This window comes from Pseudopipra pipra, chromosome 5 (genome assembly GCF_036250125.1).
Source record: "Pseudopipra pipra isolate bDixPip1 chromosome 5, bDixPip1.hap1, whole genome shotgun sequence".
In the NCBI taxonomy this organism is placed as follows: Eukaryota; Metazoa; Chordata; class Aves; order Passeriformes; family Pipridae; genus Pseudopipra; species Pseudopipra pipra.
Window position 1 is genome coordinate 69,633,795 of NC_087553.1, and position 8,066 is coordinate 69,641,860.

An 8,066-nucleotide genomic window follows, 5' to 3' on the forward strand; every position below is an offset into this window, starting at 1 on the left:
TGGTGCAGCCTGACCAGAGTTTTACATGTCTCTCTGGACTGGAGGGCCAGTTTAGGGCTTGCTAATGTTAGCCTAAATGAATCCCACCTCTATCTTTTATTCTTGGCTCTGCCAACAACTTGGTACAGGATCATATGACTGTTCCATGTAACACCTGTCACACAACAGCATGGGAGAGGAAAGTGCCTTATTTCATCAAGAAGCAAAATGGGAGTGGTGTCTACTGCATATAGTTAGCATGGACACCCTGGTTAAGGACAACATTTCTGTTCTGGAAACATTTAATTGAAGAATATACTTAAAGGCAAGTAGGTACTTTACCGATTTCCAGTGTGGGAACATCAATACACAGATGCAAAGGGCTTTGAGATTCAACAGTGTAGAATGTCAGATAACTTCAGTGTATTATTTTTACAATGTGTTATATGCTAACTCACCCTGCCTGAGCTACAGCTCTCCTTGCTAAGTAGGACATCACCTTGAGGAAGATACTAGACTTCTAGGGTTTTGTCAGCTCTACAGTGTTATTTTCTTTCTTTCTTCATTTGCTCTCATCACCTTGTAATATCAGGTGTAGTCCCCCATTAAAAATGTGCTCTGTTGACATTTTTCTCCCCCAGGTGCGTCCAAAAGAGTTTTTTGTCCTTTTGATCATCAATTGTGTGTTTTTTTTTCTTCTTTCCTCGTTCCTCAACATTACTGATAATCCCAGTACTGACTTTATTCTAGGAGAGCAACTGTGTGTTGACACATTCTGTCCTGAAGGTGGGGAAATTTATGGAGCACAGTTCCAAGTACACAGCCCATTACTATGTATTATAGAGAACTTGCCTCCTCTGCTCTGGTGAAAACTCGTTATACCAGTTTAAAAATATGTGAGGTATGCATCTCCTTCCCCTAACATTAATCATTAATTAACATGTGATACTGACATTTCTGGTTGCCACTTAATGTAGCAAAACAGTATTTTGTGTGTGTTTCCAGTTTCTTCTATCTCACTCCAACATCAGTGGAGTCTGACACATCCAGCTGTCAGTGTCAGCACAGTCCTGTCTGTGGGAAGCCCATTCTGCAGCCCCTGTGGAAATGCTGCCCAATCCAGAGCCACGAGAACAGGCCCGTGTTTGCAAAACTCCTCTTGCCAATCCGACTCCTTTCCCTTGTGTTACAGGCCAAAATTCAAGTTTCTTCTCACAGAATGTGCTTATTGTATTTGCTACTGCAAATAGCTGAGAATAGACACACTGAACTAAGCAACTGTGATCAAAGAGGATCTTATTCACCTGGTTTGGACTTCACGAACACTTTTCATTTTGGATCTGTCTTTTTTTTTTTTTTTTTTTTTATTCTGTATGTGGCCTGGGTTTGGTAAGAATTGGTAGAACTGAGAACTCAGAAAGAAAACACAGACTGACAGAAAGCTATCTGTTATTGACTTGCCTTTCAGTAGGCTTTGAAAGCCCCACCGTTAAAATTCAGTGTCCCTCGTGCAAGGCAGTGTGTGTAAAGTAAAAGAATAATCCTGTTTTAGAAAGCTGGTAGTTTACAGTTTGAACACAAGGCAACAGAGAGACAAAACAGGTAATAAATATGCACTGAGATATGAGATAACTGTGAAAGAAAGAGGGTTTAGCCAAAGTGAAGGTTGGGTTACATTTACGGTCATTATGGTTGTCTTAGTGTTGTGATGAACACGGTATCATCACGACTTGTTATTTGGATAAGAGCAGCCATAGGAAACCTCCAGACAAGACTGTGGCTTGTTGTACAAAGTCCTGTCCCAACAGCAGGTAGTGCACAGTCACTGTTATTGTTTGCAGTCAGTAATCCCACACAAGATGTGCTTCATGACTGATTCATACACCTTTGCCTCGTGATTGACCGTGTCCTTTTTTTTGGCAGGGCACTCACAGCCAGAGCCAAAGGGAGGCTTTGGTGTCACAGCACTCCTTGCTTTTCAGTGCCCAGCTGGCAGAAGGAATTTCCAAGCAGCACGATAAACTTACAGGAACCAAAACTTTGGGGTTTGCCTGTGACTCAGCAGCAGGCAGATATCCCAGCCCAGATGTCACTGCTGCCTCTCTCGTGCCAACTCAGTGGCTTTTATTTTGTGGCCATTCAGGTTTGTGTAGATTAAAACAAACAAGGCAAGATTGAAAGCTCCCTCCCCGAGTTTGCTGGTGACACTAAACTGGGCGGTGAGGTGGATGTGTCAGAAGTGACAGCCACCTCACAGAGACACCTGGATGGGCTGGAATAGTGGGATAGCAAGAACTGTATGAAGTTTAACACAGACAAGTGTAAGGTCCTGCTTCTGGGACAACATAACCCAGTAACCCATTAGGGGCCAGGCCACACTTGGAGTGCTGTGTTCAGTCCTGGTCTCTGCCATTCAGGTAAGGCACAGACAGACTGGAGAGGGTCCAGAGGAGGGTCACCAAGATCATCAAAGGTCTGGAGAATCCGCCCTCTGAGGAAAGACAGAAGGAGTTAGGTCTGTTCTCCCTGGAGAAGACTTTGGGGGAACCTCATCCCAGCATTCCAGTACTTAAAGGGCTGCTGTAGGGAGGGTGGATGCTCTGTCTTCACAAGGAGCCACATGGAGTAGGCAAGTGGCAATGGGTACAAGTTGCTCCAGGAGAAGTTTAATCTTTATGTAAGAAACACATTTTTTATGGTGAGAACAGTCACTCACTGGAACGACCTTCCAGGGAACTGGGTAGAGCTGGAGGTTTTCAAGATGTGACTGGGCAGGGTGCTGGATAATCTCACCTAGGCTCCCTTCCATCCTGGGCTGTTCTATGATCCTATGAACATTTTTGGAAGGAGCTTATATCTTTTCTTTGCCCAGATGTTTTTGCATTTGGTCTACAGTATCATGGGACAAACCCAAAACTTAGGTCGAGGAAGTCAGATAAAGCTGCAGAGAGCAACTTCCAGTCCTCCCCTGGGTGATGAGGGTACATCTGTGGAAAGTGAGAGATGAGTTTGAACAGAGACAATGGATTCTCCCAGATGGATGCTTCCTAGACAAGCACTTGAGATACCATCACTTGCTGTAAAAAATGGCTGAGATAGGATCTGTGGAGAGCAGAGACAGGCTGTATCTGGTACTCTCTAGGAATGCCTTTAGCATTTAGTCCTATTTGTGATTAAGCCAGAAGAATATCTGATTTCCAGGTTACATTATAAATTAATTGAGAAATAGCCCTGAAGCTGCTGTGGGCAGTGCCGTTCTGTCCCGGTATAGAAGCAGAGCTGGAGGCACTGAGAGCTGTGGTTATTAACTTCTCTCCAGCCAGCCTTCACAGTCTTCCTTTTGCCCTCTGGATACACAGATTCACCGCTGCCCCCTTCTCTCTTCTCTCCTGCCTGCACTGCAGAGGCCAGCTTGCTGTCCTCGAGCTGTTCCTTCTGCCTCCTTCCCCCCATCCCCACCCCACTCGTGCTTCTCGATGTACCCTCCTTCCCCAGAATTCTCCCCATTGCCCTTGTGGTTTCTCCTGCCTTCTCAGTCCATCCAGCCATGTTCCCCTTCCTTTCTGGCAGCTCCAAGAGCCTGATCTGATAGGCACACTAGTGAGTTGTCTAGGAAGCTGGACCTAATTTCTCTCCTCTCCTTACTTCTGGTGTTAGTGCACCTCACTGGTGAGACAAGATTTGCAGGTACAAGGAAAACTCTGCAGAGGAAGAAGTTATCTAATGAGTTGTGCTGCCTTCAGGCTTTGCCTGCAGTTTGGCTGGGGGGGTGAAGAAAAGGGAGCTGGGGTGTATTTTTGACATGCAGTATCTCAGTTTCATTTAAATTCTAGTTTTGGCTCCTAAATCCTCTGTTGGATCTAGTCTTTCATTTCTTCCTTCAGCAGACCCTGTTCTGAAAGCAAATATTTCACTTTTCCCGTGTTTTGTCTGTTTTGAGGGGGGTGGGATGCCTTTTACTGGTGTTGCAGTAGTTAGTTAAGAGTGGCCTGATTTTAATAGTTGTTCCTTGGCTTCTATTATCTAAAACATATGTTTTCTGACATTTAATAATAGTTTGTTCTCCCATACATCCCAGTGTGTATAAACAGCTGGTTATTTTCCAGTGTCAGTGAGTTTGAAATTAATGCAACTTATTTTCCTGTGGGGAATGGAGACATATGTCACTGAATTGCATTAAGTATTAATAGTAGTATTTCCAAAGGGGAGAAGTGCAACTAGAATAAAAGAAATATAGAAAATTATTTATTCCAAGAGAGCATAAAATACATACACTCAGAAATAAACCTGTCTTTTAAAAATGCTGTAGATTTTTGTGTTTTGGTTTTTTTCTCTCTCCTTTTTTTTTTCTTTTAAATTTCTTTTTTTCTTTTTTCTTTCTTAGTTTTTGGTTTTTGGGTTTTTTTGTGTTGTTGTTTTTTGTTTTTGTTTTTGTTTTTGTTTTTGTTTTTTCATTTCTGGTTTGATTCCTGTTAGAACTGCAAGTTAATTCTTCTAATGGTCTTCCATTGGCCCATGATATGTGCCTGGATGATCTTAATTCCAGTTCCAAGGACAGAGTGTCCTGTGATAGAGCGAGCTGTATTTGCATCGGAGCTGTATTTTCTGTTCCAGCAGAACTGAATGGTTTATGGAGGAGGAGAGCAGGGTGGAGGGATTCCTTATAGATCATGTTTGAGGGAAGGACTTGCCACTGTCACCCAGGATGTTCTGTAACTGCTCTGGAAAGGGATGCTGGTAGGGCTGTGGGCTCTGCCCAGGGTCAACTTCAAGTCAGTGGAACAAATCCTGGTAATTTCATTAGGAGCTGAATCAGGCCTCTACTAGATGAGGAAAGGGGTTTAGGCCTCTGTAGCAGAATGTAGATGGACTTTGGACATTCAAATTTCGTCTGCAATCCAAACAGTCTCTGCTTATCAGCCTCAAAACCCACTCCTGCCTTATCTCTGCCGGTGCCTCTCCGTTGGCCAGGAGGGTTCACCAGCCACACGTGCTGCACGAGGGCAACAGGAAAGTTCAGCACAAACTTCACCTTGTCCAGCATCGTGGCTCAGACATTTTCCATCCCCAGTGTCCCGCAGGCTCAGAGTGGCCACAGTGTGTCCAGGGACACTCAGGGGGTTTTACTCATGAACTGGGTTTCTGTGACTGCACCTTCATAAAAACTGGGCTGGTGGGTTCCCTTCATGGTTCAGAAAGTGAAAGCAGAGATAAAAACTTCTAATCAAGGCGTTCCAGCAAGAAGATGGAAGGAGGAAAGAGGGATGGGAATTGTCACCTCCAGACCTTCAGGGACAAATCATGTATTTTACATTGCCATCGATGGATAAAATGATTCCCCGTGGTGGCAATCCCCTAATCCCAGGGACAAGGCTATTAGAGGATAATCCTAGCCTAAATTGCAGCCCTATGCTTGAGCATTGGTTCTCCTAATGCTCTAGGATACAATTACAGAACAAGGCCTGGAAACCACAGCCTTTGTTCTGCCTTATTGCTTAATTGTTTAATGAAGTATTCAGTTCATCTAAGTGAGTGCTTTGTAATTTTGTACTTGCATGCAGCTGGCAGTGGCAAAGAACTGGCTTTTTTACAGAATAATTTGTTCTCTTGGTGAAATAAGGTACCATTAAAGACATCAGGCTCCAATAGTAAATAATTTGAGAAATCTCCCCATAAAAGGGAAAACTCACACTTGAAAGTGAGGAATGAAAGCACATTTGTTACTGCTGAGATTTTTTTTTCCCTCTTCCCCTTGGTACTGTGCAAAGACAGATGGAAGAGGCAGTGTGACAACTAGTACCAGATCTTGCACTAACAGGCAGTTTCTGAGGCCAGGACACTGCTACCACATGTACCTCTCAAGCTGGAATGGGAGAGGCCTCTCCAGCTGAAAAAAAATAATTACATAAATAAGATTTATGTCAAGCTAAGAGCAATTTCCAGGCCCTTAAGTAAGTGCAAAGTCACTATATACAAGTGCAAATAACATTAAAAAATATTATCATAAAAACTTCTGTGGATTTCAGCAGTGTCCTCTGTTCTACTGTTGAAAATATTCCTATGCTCAGGACAATGTGTCAGACTCTGGCTCCCAAGAAGTTCCCCGGTGAAGGTCAGATGCTCCAAGGCAACCATTTCCTACCAGCTAGTGGTAGGCAGCTCTGAACCTCCCAGCATTTTGGGTGTTTTGATCTTTTGAAGCTTTTATTTCTCTTTATAACTATAGAAGGAGCTTAGGCAATTAGCTCTGGGCTTGGATGGCATTTTTGGCTGGGGCCCTGAGCTCTGGACACTGGATATCAGAAGATTTGCAATAGGCTAGTGGGAGAATATGACCCTGGGAACAGGAGAAATTAATTTGAATGTTGGAGGCTTTTTTTGAGTTCCAGCCATGCAGGGTCTCTTGCAAATGCTAAATACCAAAGTAACGTTGCCAGTGTGTGATATCAAGTTTTTCTTTAATAGCTATGAAAGTGTTTTATGAATAACATCAGTACAAACAGAGCAGGTGAGGTAACCTGTGCACTAAGCCCTTCCTCTCTTGCCAGCCTTGCCTCTTGGGAGGTAATGCCTGTGGATGCTTTCCTGGTTCTCACAAGGAGGGGTGCTGCCTCACCGAGACCACACTGCAGAGGGAGACAGCAACAGGAGAGGTGGTTCACTTATTGCTTTCCATGCAGACTCTGCCAGTCCATGGAGTGCAGATGATGGGAAGGAAAGCATCACACATTCGAGGCATCAACAAACAGTACAGTATAGGGCACCTGTATGTATAGGGTAGATACAAATGTATGTAGTTAATGCACTATTCTTGGCCCCAAAAAAATGACAAAAGGATGACCTTTAACTGTTATGTTCCATTTGAAAGGCAGTACAGTGAAAACATTTTGTTTGTCAGGACACTTTGTAACTTGTTTTCATGCAACTGCCATTTTCAACATCATTTAACAAGCCATTATAGACCTTTTAATAAATTATAGTCATTAACCTTGCCTAGGGTAACCGAGGGCAGGATTTTAATTCAGGCAGTGGCGAGTCTGTCCTCTAGGCCTATGTTCAAGATCACAAGAGTGTCAGAGCCCACATCAATTCAAGGACCAACAGGAACACACCTGGCTCACAGCCATCTGTTGTACCTTTACAATGCTGCTGGTTCCTGCCTGTGCCAGTGTAGAGAGACTTCCCAGCCTGCTTTTATCCGTGCTCACTCCAAGCTGCCTCTGTGACCTGTTCTTGCAGTCGGAAGAGCTAAAGCGTGGGAAGCCCCTGGTTCCTTTGCCTTTAAGGATTTACCTGCCAGCTTCTCTGTAGGGAGTTTCCTGCACTGACACAGAGGCAGGGATCTGACTCATGGCAGCTGGAGACACCTCCTGGAAGAGCTGCCATGGAATAGCCACAGGCAGTCGTGATTCAGTCCTGAGCAGTCTCATTAGCACCTGGTTTCTTAATGGCATCTTGTATATACTTACCAGCTATTTTTGTACCCTCCGTGCAACCAACCACTGCCTTAACAGGAACTCTCTGTCCACATAAAAGTCTTTTGGTTTGGTTTGGGGTTTTTTTGTTGTTTTTAATCTATATGGAAATGCTTGCTTAAACTTTTGCTTAAACCCTTTAAAATTTAAACTTATAATTAAGAAAAAAAAAAACTTTGCTTAAAACCTGATGTTCTGTACCTTTTTCCTAAAACCTGATGTTCTGTGCCTTTTTCCTAAAGCCAACGCTTCAGCTTCTTTGAAGAAAAGATTCAAAAAAAAGGTTGCAAAAGTATTTATTTAGCACATTTTTGGCTTAAAGTACTGTCTTGCCAGGTCTGCTATTATTGCTGCTTATCGCTCTGAGGTAACATTTGCTTTTTGTTCCAAAAGTTTCAGGTGTTTGCTTTTAGGGATGTTACTGGTGGTGGCTCAATATCTGGTTACAGATGGCCAGAGTCTGACATGGCTCCTGCCTGAACCAGCTTCTCCGAGTCAGGGAAAGATCAAAAGTGGCAGAGGGGAACACAACCCCAAGGGCACAGGTCAGCTCTGCCTGGGCTGTGTGGGAGCACGCCTGGACAGGGGGATTGAGGCTGTCTGGTGGAAAAG